Source organism: Crocodylus siamensis, chromosome 6 (genome assembly GCF_052110815.1).
Source record: "Crocodylus siamensis isolate JL-2025a chromosome 6, ASM5211081v1, whole genome shotgun sequence".
Classification (NCBI taxonomy): Eukaryota; Metazoa; Chordata; order Crocodylia; family Crocodylidae; genus Crocodylus; species Crocodylus siamensis.
This window is the reverse complement of record NC_143400.1, coordinates 35333143-35346311: the sequence shown is the minus strand read 5'-3', so window position 1 is coordinate 35346311 and position 13169 is coordinate 35333143. Positions and strand designations below refer to the sequence as shown.

Genomic DNA, 13169 nt, shown 5'->3' with positions numbered 1-13169 from the left:
TAAGTGGCGTGTGGGCTGTCTACCTGCTCTGCCATCTGGGCAGGATGGATCCTCTCCTAGGACTTCACATACCTAGCCACTGTCAAATGTAAGAGTGTGACCAAGGCCTCTCAAAATTAGAAAGGGTGGGGGGAGCCAAAACTTGACAGATGGCATGAGCTTGGGGTTGCTTTCTGGAACAGAAAAGGGATGTCCCAACCCTGCTCATAAGCAGACAAGGCTCTTTGGGGGAATGCGGTATCTTTTATTAGACCAACTCAAACAGTTGTACAAATTCTCCTTTGCAAGCTTTCCGGTATAGATGCGCTTGGTCAGGCTGAGGAAGCATCTGCAGTTTGTGTGTGCTCTTCCTGGACCCCAACCCTGCTCAGTCATTCAGTTAACACTGAGGGATAGACAGTGCTTTCTAGTTTGCTCAGGGTAGCAAAGCCCTGGCGCATGGCTCCACGGCTTTCTGCATGGTATTTGCAACCTATCCCATTGCGCCTCCTTCTACCCACCTGACACGCACACGCATTGGAGCTAACAGAGTGTCTGATTTAGACTTCAGGCTCGAGGCAGGGACTGCCCCTTGCCGTGTGTATGCAGAGTGCAATGTAGACCAACTATAAGGGTAACATCCAGCAACAAACAGTTTCCTCCGTACTTCCTTCTGGCTTTGCTTCCCGTGCGCAGAAGCTCCCCCAGCCTCCTCCGCCTCTTTCTTTCTCCTTGCTGCACAAACAAGGCTCCAACTGGCAATTCAATTACCACGATGGAGGTGACACACTCACTGCCTGACATGACCAGGATGCTTGTTGCAAAGCCCTTGGCACATTATCTACTGCTGGTGTTGCTATGCCGAGCAATAAGCTGCCACAGTTATTGATGTTAATTACACAGCACTTTACTGGCAAATACAGGGATGAGAGACACAAGCAAGCCGAGGTTGTTAAGAGGAGTTGTGCACAAGCTGAATTTTGTATCAGGCTTCTCCACCACGACAGGGACCTGAGTTCAGATCCCAAGTGCGGCCATCAGCCCCTTCCTTCATCCCCGGGGCTGTCAAGAGCTGGGAGTGCTGCAGGGGGTTCTCACATTGGCAGCGCCGATGTCCTCCAGAGGGACCTGCACCCAGGCCTCTGTGCAGGGGGGGATGGTTCAGTGATGTCTTTGCCAATATGAGAGTGGGAGAGTCAGGAGCACCTGGGAGACCCAGGGACTGCAGCCTGCTCCCCAAGAACTCTTGCTGCTGATAGCTGAGAGGTGAAAAGAGCCAAGGAGCCGCTTTGTACCCATCAAAGACGCACTTAACTGGTGCTTTCCTAACTGGGCCCCCACTCTGAGGGCCTCGATGCTTGCTGTGCAGAGCGGGGCAGGCTCCTCACCCAACGAAACATGATTTGATAGAGGTGAATTGGTTGCAGTGGAAAGGCCACGTTCCAGCAGAGCTTGGGCTCTGTTAACTCTGAAGCCCTGTGTGGTGTGCTTGTTACGTCACCCCATTCAAACGGCAAGGGGGACCGGCTGCCATTCATGGTTTAACTCACCATCCTCCTTACGCATTCAGCCACAGCCTTATCATTTTGCCCAGTGGAATTTGCCAGCAGGCATCTGCAACCTCTTCCCTTGCTCCACTTGCGGGAGAACGGCACAACTGTATGTGAGGCCGGAGACAGGGACAGGAGGCAGAGCTTCAGGCTGGTGCTAAGGGGCAGAGAAGTGGAGAATTTGGACCTGGCACTGCATCGATGCCTCTGGAGGTCTGGCTGAGAGGTGGGAAGTGAAGGGCACGGGCTGGAATAGCAATGAATGCTATCTGGTGCAGGGTAAATACCGTTGGCACAGGAAGATTGCGCAGCCCTCTTGAACCAAGCCACTTCAGTCAGCCCTTCAGTTTGAAGAGCTGCTTCGCTGTTAGGAAACACTGCAGACAATTCAGCGAAAGCTTCGCAGCGAGCTGATGAGAGCAGCCTCTGTGCAGTGGCCAGCCGCTCCTGCAGATCAGTTTGGGAAAGTGGCACCCAGATTAAGCCCCCAAGTCCCTTTTCCCTGAGGTCAGTCCGCTCCACCCCCTGCTCGCCAATCCCCTGTTCTGCAGACTCAGCAGAAAAGGAGCCAAATTCCTGACTGGTCTCCTTTTGTTCTCCCTTGCCTCCTGTGCTGTATCTCTGTGATAACAACCCCTCCCCTTCCCACCACAGCCTTGGGCTGGGGCCTTATCTCCCTGGGGAGTCCTTCGCTTCTTGTGGTGATGGAGGCTTTGGTAATTACTGTCATAAAAGATGAGTTTTGCAGCCACTCCCCTTGTACCAACCCAGCACAGGGCTCCTGAGCTGACACCATATAGTCATCTTATTCCATAACTCATGCCTTACATCCATGATTAGCTGTGACCCACCTGTGGGACTGGGGGAGTATGCCTGTGCCTGCACATCTATGTGCGCGTGAGAGAGGAAGAGAGAGCAGGGGAAAGGAGAACATTTCTAATTAAAAGAGAAAGCTGCTTAGCTTCCCCCTCCCCACCTGTCCCCTTTGTTCTCACAATTAGACCGCAATGAAAAGAACAATATAAACTGAGGGAAGAGGCGAAGGGCAGGAAGACACTGGCTGCCAGGGCCCGTGAAATAAAATTGACACGGAGAGAAAATTAGCAATCGCAGGCGCGTCCATGAGATGGGTGAAATGACCCAGCTGGTTCCAGTCCTGTGCCCAGAAGGCATCGGTCGGAGACGCTGTCAGACCACAGTAGCTGTAGGACTGAAACTGTCCCCCAGGCCTGCAGAGTTGGTGGGCGCACTCAGATAAGCCACGCAGACTATTTGCCTTTTTCCACCATAGGACCAGGATGTTCTCCAAGTGTGAGCTTTGTTCAGGGAAGGTGGAGGGGGATATATGCAATGCACAGGGAGAGGGTTTTTCATAGCTGCCTGTGGTCTCAGCACGTAAGACGTCAGATCCTAGGGCTGTCCAGCTGGGGATTTTTGCCAGCACTAAGTTCACTTAAAATTTGCATAGCTCTAGTGTTGGCCTTGATTCCCAAAGGGATTAGGCATATGCACCTGAGAATTCCTGCTATCTCAAGAAGCTGATTGTTTAAAGCCAAGCATGCTCTTACCCGCTTTGCTGAATCAGGCCGTAATAAGAAGCGTGGAAATTAGAATCTACCTGGGTGGGTAGGTTTGGCTCTATATAAACATGTCCCCAGCAAAGAAATCCAGCAGAATATCCATCACAGCATCTGGACCATTGTTTGGCAATAGGCATTATTATTGTCATAGTTACAGCAGTGCCTGGGAGCAATGATCCTAGATAGGGCTGTGCTGAGAGGTGTAGAATCACACAGCAGTACCAAATATCCATTTCCAGGCAGAATGTGATGGGAGGGCTAGGTGATATCTGCTTACCATGCCCAAGCCAAACTTTATGGCCATGGCAGCAGTAGAAGAGGCCTTTGGCTAAGATCAAATGATCCGGGAGCAGGCCTCCAGGTCTGGGATTTGCACATAGGATGCCTGCCTGGCTATGCGGAGTATCCAAACTCCCAGACTTATGAGGCCGCGATGGAGGATGCTGGCCCAGTTGTAGTTTTATGGTTCATGAATCTTTGCAGTTATGGTTTTTGAGCGTTGCTCAATTGAATTTGGAACTGAATTGACACTTGCATTAAATGAAAAGAAAGAAAAGAAGAGGAAGCATCATTTGCTTTTAGCTGTCTAGTGCCTGTGACACACAGCTAAGCCATTTCGAATCCACCCAGTAGAGAGCAGTAGTCCCACTAGCCATTTCGTTATGCCATGTACTGCTCCGGCAAGAAAAGAGATTGAGAATCTTTGTTATTTCCGGGGAAAGCTTGTGAACAAAGAAGAGGCGATTGCAAAGACAGACCAGAGATGGATGGGGCGTTACGGCAGATTATGGAAGCACTTATGTACCGAACTGGGACTTAATGATTACCTGTGAGAGAAGCCTGCATTTTTAACACATTCCTGATCTAAATAGAGAGGGCCAGGTAATTAGCATAAATATTTATAGTCAGATGTGTCTCCTTAGAAGTATTTAGTCAGACATCATCTTCTAAAGTCAGTGCCTCACCTATTACATATGTAATAAATGTGACAAGTTAAATGCAGTTACAGTCTCCAATATAAGATGTGCATCTGCTCTGTGCTGCTCCAGACACATTTCTTCTGCACAAGTAGCTAACTCTCATTAAATATGGAGCTGGTCTTGATTAGGCAAAGAATAATGATACCACAATATTGAGCTTAAAAGCTTGGGGTCTAATCTGGCTTCCTTTACTCCTGCTGTTCAGTGCCGTGCCATATGAGTAGCCCTATAGTTTTGAATGAGGCTATGCATAGAGTAAGTTATTATTCACCAGGAGTAAGGCTGGCAGTGTCTGGCCCTGAGCTTGGTGCATTTGCTGAAGCTGGATTTCTTGCTCTCAAGGGCAGCATCCCCAGGACTGCTTGAGACAAGCTGGCCCATGGCTGGGGTGAGCAGTTTGTAGCATCAGACCCCAAGCAGATCGATTTACAAACCAGCATCTATCTAGTCATGTTCTGCTTGCCCTTGTACTCTCATCTCGTTATACATGGATGGCCCCATTCAATAGTGTCACTTCCTTTCTAGCACACAATTCCCTCTTGGAAGCAACTAAAAAGATCCTGTTTCTTGGTTTGCCCATCTAATCTGCTTTTCTCCATGCCATTGCTCCTGTGGGATGACTGCTAATATGCAGTAGGTGTGGAGGGACGGGTAAGCGATCCATCCCGATGAGGCAGCCTGCTCCGCAGGCCCTCTCCCAAGCGCACTGCTATCCTGGTTTATGGAGGTCCATAAAAGCCAAATGTGCTTTGCAGTTTAGCTTAATATATTATAAACTATAATCTAAACCCATAAAGGAGCCACTTCTTTGCATAATGACTGCATACGTCTCTTTATGTGCTTTTACAGTACTCTAGGTTTGCGGCTACAGAAACTCTTCACCTCACTGATGTGTTACTTAGAGCAGCAAGGAATGGCTTGATGGTCTTGTGTCTGTGGGATTTGTACTCAGCAGGATATCAGGATATGCCGGCCCTCCAGCCGTAGCTGATCCCATCTGGTCCACAGTCGGGCTGGCGGCCCTCAAAGCGGGGGTGAATGTTTTTTGAAAATCAGGTGCCAACGGTTAGAGCTGATTTCCCCAAATGTGGGTGCTGAGCACTTGGGAAAACCTGTTTCCTGGGTGTCAAAAACCACAGCTGGATTTTCAAAGGCACTTTTGAGTATCTGGCTCTGTTCTGGTGTTGAGCAGTGGGAATAGCTGACTCTGTGCCCTTTTGAAAACCTGCCGAGCTTGTGCTTTAAGTGCAATCTGTAGTTGCTTTCTAGACAAATCGGCCATTAGCAGAGCTCATCTAACATCTACCTCCTGCTAAAAGAAAACTGACAGCTGGGCAAATAGCATTAGAAAGAGAACCTGGACAGCTCCAGTGCCCACCAATGTTTCTGCTCTTCTTTCCTTCTTCTCCCTTATTTATTCATATAGCAGTCAGAAGTGTCCCTTCAAGTGCAAATTAAAAATGCAAGGTGATGAACTTTGCAAGAGCATCCCAGTTCACAGCATTATGATATGCCTGCTTTCAGCTCTAATGATAAGGCCTTGATGTATAGAGAGAGGATTTATAGCTCTCGACGCTCACCGCAGTTCACTGGCATGGAGCGAGGTTGGGTCATTGCTGCCTCGCTGTGCTTTTCCTTCATTAGCAGCATGAGTTTTTAAAATAAATGACTGCTGGGATGTCAGGATCGGAGGGAGTTAGACACTCAAATGCCATCAAAATTCCCTGGATGGCAGGTACGCAACACCCTTAGACCCCCTGGTGCAATACCAGCCTTGGTTTCTACCCTGCCCTCTGGAACTGAGTAGTTGTAGGTCTGATAAACCCAGTCATGGGGGATTTTCCCCCATACACTAGAAGGAGAAAAATTAAATGCACACACACTGTCCATCCTATTTGGGACTGTGTTGAGCTCTGGGTGACCATCTAAGGGCGTATGCTTATTTCATCTTGTTTGATCAAATTTTGAAGGGAGGTTCGGTTGATAGACAAAGGGGTTTTTCAGGAAGGATTTTCAGGGCAAAAAAACTGATGGCCAAGGCCTTGAGTGCATTGCAGAATAGCTTTGATGCAGCAATAAATGCAACTCCTCCATCCCTGACCTCTTAGTACAGACAAGGGCAAACAGGCTAGTGCAAAGGGAGATAAGATGAGGTGTGTGTGTGCGTGGTGGGGGGAAGCTGATTAGCTCACTTCAGGCAGAATCTGGCTCCCCTGTGTCTATGCTCAGGGGACATCGCCAGCATGACCAGACAGGATATAACTCCTTCCCACTGCAGGATAAGCCTAGTCACTCCAGTGTGCTTCACCAGCACTGCTCCTGAAAGGTACTCAAAGCATTTTGCAAGCACCAGTTAATTAATGCCTTCAACCTCCCGAGCTCTTGGTGCAACACGATGAAACAGGCATTGATTGTTCAGACACAATATGTGTAAGAACTGAGGCAAAGATAGGACCACCCACTTCCAGGCTTTGCCTTCCAGGATTGCTCAGCTTAAATACATCATGTTTAAACTGGGTTAAAGGACCCCGGAGGAACGGCCTGGGGGACTCCGTGCAGCTCAGCTCTGTTAAGGAAACAAACATGCAACTGTCCCGTGTTTCACTTCCGGGTGAATTGGGTGCAAATCAGTTCATGAAAGTTAGCTCTGTCTAAGACTAAGAACTGGCCAACACAGAGGTTTTTTTGATACCAGTAAAATTAGATTGATTTAGACAAACCGGCCCAAAGATCGGCGTGGCCATTTCCACTGTTGCTGGTAAAGGGAAAAGCCAGATCAATGGCTGAGTTCTCCCATTGCTTCTCTTACTGGCTAAAACCACTTGCTAATGCTATGGCACCTGCGTAGGGTCAGCCTGACCCTGGCAAGTCCCTTGTTGTTTTATTTTGCAGGGTTTCCAGTCTACCAAGCCTGGGAGGCCCCTTCCCAGATCTGCTCCGCAGATCACCGCACTATGGGTATGGGGTAAAATGCAAAAGGCCCAGACTCCAACTGGCTCCCAGGCCGTCACCGTTTGCAGCCCAGGGGGAACATTCACGGCTCAGTTACACGTGTGCTGCGTCGGCTGATTCTTTAATGTCCTGCCTTACGGGGGAAATTCCTTGTTTGCTACACATCATAAAACCCTCCAAGTGTGTCAGCTCTGATCAGCTGCCTTTGTGGCGAAGAGCCGAGTGATTGGCTGGCTCTGGGGGGCCTCTTTTCAAGCCCCCCTGCAGGGACTATTAGCACAAGAAGTCCAACATAAGGTTAATTCAGTATAGCCATTTATGTCAGCCTAGCAGCAAGTCAGTCTAACCTCGGAGATGATCAAAGCATCACCAGTGACCTTACAACCTCAGGCAGGGGAAAACAGGTCAGGGGACACGCAGAATTTTGCAGAGCTGCCTTTGGGGAGATGCTGACAAGGAACCCGCTGCCAAGAGGACAACACAGACCTTGGGGACTGAGCCATCCAGAATTAACTGGAACTAGAGAGCAATTAGTGAAGTGGTTGCACATGAAGGTGGAAAGAGGAATCCCAGGTGGGAGAAGGGGGTAATGAATAAGGGAAGGGCTCCAAGGTAGCCAGGAAACATCCAGGGGGGAACAGGATGTTTCGGGGTTCCCTTCTGATACGGGGATGCTGGGGAGAGGCAGGGAAAGGGTAGTTTGGGGATGGTCCTGACTCTGTGAGTTGCAGGAGGGTGCTAGCTTTGGCTAGAAGAGGAGGGTGATCACATTGTGGGCCAGTGGAGCAGCATAGCTGTGTGGGAGAAGGGATAGGCAGTAGCTCAGAGACAGGCGGGAAGCCTTGTCCCTGTATTGGCAGAATAGACCGTGACAACCAGAGGACGACAGTTTTCCGTGGCCAGCCCCAGGGTGGTGTTTTGGGTGGTGAGTTGCTCTTCCCTGTTGCTCTTCTTGCTGACGTGCGGTGTGCTCCCCCAGCATCCACTGGGCTGGCGTTTTGGACTAAGTGGACCTGTCTCTGCCTGTAGTTGTAGCTGGCCCTTTGGACTAAGAAGAGCTGTCTCTGCCCGTAGTCACAGCTGCCTTCAAGCTCTCTGTGTTTTCTGGGGCTGAGGCAGAAGCCTGCTTGGGTGGGTGAGTTTCCCTTCCCAGAAGAAAGGTAGTTTCACTTGCATAATAAATCTTTTGTCTCTGACAGTGCAAGATAAAACCAAGCCATTAGGCTGAGAGAAAAAGGTGTGTGTGTGTGCGTGTGCATGTGTGTATGTGTGTGCACGAGGGGATTTCCTTCAGCAAGCTTCCTGGACAAGGAGCAGCTTCTCTGCTCTGATCCCATTTAGAGGCACTTTATCTGTCTCCCTGGCTTCAGCATCCAGCTTGTCCTCTTGCCTTAACCCCCCTCTCTCTCTCCACAGGTCCTGCTCACAGTCTCTAGAAAAGCTGCCCTTGACCCCAGGATTATGCTCTAATGACTTCTGTGCAAGTGAGTTGTTCAAGCAAACACGCAGGGTCCCAGGCCAGCTTGTGCGGCCCGAGGCCCTGCTTCTCTGCTGAGCTAATGTGGGCAGACCTCCACGCGGTTGTCACACCTCCACCGCCAGCCTGTTCATCCCTCCTGGCTCCCAGTTAGGGATAAGCAGCTCAGCTAAGCTATAGAGCTGCAAGCACTTTCCTTGCCTGCTGTCATCAAACAAAGGACAGGGATGCCTGGCCTGCTCCTGGCCACATCTCAAGTGGCCTGGACAGCAGATGAGCTTCTAGTGCATGGCTGTCAGGTCTTTGCCATGTTCAGCCCAGCCTCCCGTGGGCGAGGGCAGAAAGAGCGAGGAGGGCAGCTGCCATGCTGAAGCTGTCAAAGGGCAGAGCAATCCCGCCTCGTAGCAGATGCTGCGCTGACAGCCGCTCCTTCCCGGAGAATCTTGCTTCTCCCCGGAGCCAGAGGCTGTCACTCTGGGGAAGGGTTTTGTGACAGACTGATCGCTGGGGGGCTGTCAATCAATGCCACAGTCACAGCCGAAGGAAGCAGGTGAAAATCCTGGAGCTTTCAGCCAGCATTTCCTGCTTGGGGTTTGCCAGAGGTAATAGCTGTGCTGGGGTGGGGTGAACGCGGGACACCAGAGCAGCATCGGTAGAGCAAGGAGAAAATAGCTGGTGATTTTGTTGATTAGCGTTTGGAGGCCTCTTTGGACAAGAATGAGGTTGCAGCCCTCTCCTGCTGCATCCAGATCCAGCGTATCTTATATCCAATGTTACTGGCCTGCTAATGCCCTGGGAATCAACCGAAAGAATGGGATTAGGAGAGAAACACAAGGAGCATGTGACATCTGGCTAGCAAGAGACCATGCTTAGAGGAATTTCTGACTCCAGAGGAAGGTTGAAGGTGGCTTCAACCTTGTGGGGATGCAGAAAAGCCTCATTGCTAGCGTTCAGCTGGGCAGCAGAGAGCCGGCTCTGGGACTCCCCTATGCAAAGTCTTGCTTGCAGCAATCTGCTGGGTTCGCTGAGCTGCGAGGTGTTTGTCCTTAGCTTGCACTGCTCTCTGCTGGCTGCATCCCCGATAAACAGGAATACACCGTTTACTCGGCTGGTCTAATGAAAGCTATCACGTCATCTACCAAAGCATCTTGCCTCCCTGATAAACAGGAAGACACGGAGGAAACGAGTGTGTTCTTCATACCAGAAGCCTGTGTGAACCCAGGACTCCTGCTCTCTATGTGACCAAGGTGGATCAGAACGGGGTCTCCACAGCTGCCAACCTGTCGCTGGCACAGACCAACCCAGAACCTCCTAGATGCAAACGCCAGGTCCGAATTGGAGCTGGGAAGCTCCTGGGTTTGTCAGGGCTTAGAAGATGGCCCAGGTGGGTTGTTAATAGACAGGTCCTGTTAAGTCATCTGGCCTGAGCAGAACTGTCCTCTGTAGTGGGGAGATCAGGGTGATCTAGTGGAGGGTCCGGACCTGCGTTATGTCAGGTCTCGTGGCTGTTCTGTTGGCCTTAGGCATTACCACTTTGTGTCCCTCATGTAGTCAGACTATACGTTCTCCTGGTGCTGTCTGTCATGTAGCGTTTAGAATAACGGGGTCTTGGTTAAAATGGGGTTCGGAAGTGTTACTGTAATAGTGAAAAGTTTGCATAAAGACATGCAACAACTTCATCAGGTTTAAATGGCCCTGGACCTATGGTATAAGATAAAAAGCAAGACTATGCCATAGTGGCAGAAGCATGGGAAGCAGAGAAGAGAAGAGACAAAATTCATAGATATTAAGATTGGAAGAGACCTCAGTAGGTCATCGAGTCCAACTGGACCCTGGGCAGGACGAGCGCTGGTCCAACTGTCCTAGCTAGGGGCTTGTCCAGTCTCCTCTTGAAGAACCCCAGGGTAGGGGAGCGCACCACCTCCCTTGGGAGCCTGTTCCAGATTCTGGCAATCCTTGCTGTGAAGAAGTTATTTCTAATGTCCAACCTAAATCTGCTCAGTCAATTTGTGGCCATTGTTCCTAGTTATTCCAGGGGCTGCCCTAGTAAAGAGAGCATCTCCTATTCCCTGCTGCCCTCCCCTGGTGAATTTATAGGCAGCCACAAGATCGCACAGCGTGACTTCCAGCTGAATTGTCAACACCAAAACGATCAGGTCAGATGACTAGGATGAGAGCTTGAGGTGGTTTGGTTGACAGCTGCCAGTCACAAAGAGCATGTCTAACACACAGTGTCTGAGTCCAAGTTCCTGCTCATTTTCATTGACCATATGGTAAAAAATGGTCACGCACTTAATCATGATGTGGTAGTTTTAAATCTTAAAGTTTTATTCAGGGATTCGCTTGAGCACAGACATCAGGATCTAGCCAGTGGTGATGATTTTGTTTTATATTAATGTTTCCCTGCTCCTCAGGTCTGCTTCTAACTCTCTTTACTCTGGCAAGTACATAAGAGAGCTTGTACATACAACGATTTCCAGGTTCAGACTTGCACCTGTACCACTCTCCATGCCCACAAGAGGCTGCTGTTGCTATTTAATAGCTGTATCAGATGTTCCACAGTTAAATAAATTGCCCTCTTCAAACTTACGCACGCAAGGGGTTTGAGTCCTTACATAGCTTTTTACCCCTAGGCAAAGTGAGTGCACCCCTGTCCCCTATCAAAATCTTCCATTCACATCACTAGCGTGTTGCACTCACTTTGCACAGACAAGTAGGAGAACACGATGCATCAAGCAGTGGGGAATTGGACTGAATGTTTCATTAAATGCCCAGTGATGGGTGCTGCATACAGAGCCTATAATAAAGCCCGCTTTGATTGTGACAGCCACTGGTGAACGGATGGAAAAAGCGGGCTTTAGCATCCGGATAAATGCCCCTGGATTTTGCTTTTCTTGGTGAATTTGGAGCATACTGTATTGACAGCAACAGAAGCTACAGGGAGCTTGTTTAGCCTAGGGACATGTCATCATCTTCATAAAAAGAAAAAAATTAAAGCCCTGGGCCTCATGTACCAGCCTTACCCGTATGAATGCAACGAGCATCAAAGAAACCAGCTGCAAGAGGCTGGGATCAGACAAGTCAGGCAAACATGGTAGTGGTTGAAGGAGCCTGGGCAAAGTTTGCATTTTAGTCCGGACTCATTTTTCACTCCGTACACAACCCTTACATGCATGTACAGACGGGCAAGCCCCTTGCCTGCTGAGAGGCCCGTGAGATTGCCACTGTTAAGGACAAAGCCAGTGGCTTTGGTCTTGAGAAGTAGGAGGTAGTGCCGTACCCTGTGCTTCTTCCTGCTTGGGGTTTTTAAAGCTCCTGGAAGATGAGGACAGATCCTTAGATCTCACTCTGCCCATGCATTGAGGAAACTGAAGCACAGGGAAGGTTGACTTGCCTGAGATCACAAAGCGAGGTGGTGGAGAAGCAGCGCTGGATTTCCCGACCCCCATGGCTCCACTCTGAACACTGGCACATGCATCTTTCCCTTGAGATCCTTAAATCATACACCCAGCTGCAACCACTAAGCCGCACACCCCTCTTGGCACTGGATCGGAAACCCGAAGAATGGGCTGTCTCTTCCCCCTAGTAACCTCCGCACCACCTTCCTTCCCTGTGGGAAGCCTGCCTCCCTGCCCATCATGCTCCCAAACTACTTCCATGGTCTGACATGTATATGAGACTGTCCATATAGCCAAACCAAAACCATGATTGCATGCAGCACTAGAGGGGCAAAAAAAAAGAGAAAAAAAGCCAAGGTTTCTTTGCACATTCTAGCTTCAAGTAGGTAATTTAATTACTTTAATAAGAACAATCTAGGAAATTAATTGATTTGTAACTAGACTTAAATTTCTTGAACATCAAGTGTCATTTTCATTTTTTTTTAATACTGCTGCATATTAAAGTAATGAGGTTATTAGCAGAAATCTTCCCACTCCTGTTAGCACATGTTTGACTAAGATTAAGCGCCAAGTCCCTGACTTTGGGGGCCGGTTTGGAAGTCGTTACGCTGCTGCTGTGACTGTAGGGCTGGCAGGCTTCATTAAAATAAGAAAGGCCTGCTATGCTAAGAGACACCTTCACCCACCCTGCTTATTCTTGCGAAGGGTGGTCTTCTACAGATGCCACTAAACCAAGCTTTCCTAGACCTGTATTCAAGACCTACCTCTGGCGTGAGCTTCCTATGTGACCTGGAGATCAAAGCACAGGGACCGTCCAGTCTTACAGACCAGTCGGACAACCTGCCTTGCCTGAAGCCTACAGGTGCTGCCATTGTTTTACCTGGCAGGATTCGAACCCAGAGTCTTTCTGTAAGGTAGCAGTTGGCATAAGCAAGGCGTACGCTGTGCAAAGCAGCAAGCAGGATGCTTTGACTGTCTCACCTTGATGGTGGAGTAGAAGCCAGGTGTAGAGTTTAAATGAGCTTTATAAGCCCCAGGAGCTTCCAGCTTGTGGGGTGTTTGGGAATGGGGATGTGGGGGGACTTAAAGCAAGCAGATCCCCTTCCTGAAATCCTTTCCAGCAGTCACAGCTGAAAGCCTCACTAATTTCTCAGCATCTCATCCTGTATTGATAGCCATGCAATGCTGGGTAACCATGGCAACTCATTGATTAGCAACCAGCCCCTGTGAAACGAAGAACATGCAGCCATAAG

At 49.5% G+C, this 13169-nt stretch overlaps 1 long non-coding RNA gene across 3 annotated transcripts in view; it reads left to right on the top strand.

The window, feature by feature from the left end:
• Positions 1–13169, top strand: part of LOC149862308 (uncharacterized) — a 41775-nt gene that overhangs the window by 12787 nt on the left and 15819 nt on the right. For 2 of the 3 annotated variants that reach the window (XR_016442947.1, XR_016442948.1), the window contains exon 3: positions 8458–8525. This is a non-coding gene — a long non-coding RNA (uncharacterized LOC149862308). Of the gene's footprint in view, positions 1–8457; positions 8526–9685; positions 11286–13169 lie in introns of those variants that run through there. The other variant, XR_016442946.1, reaches the window with a different exon arrangement.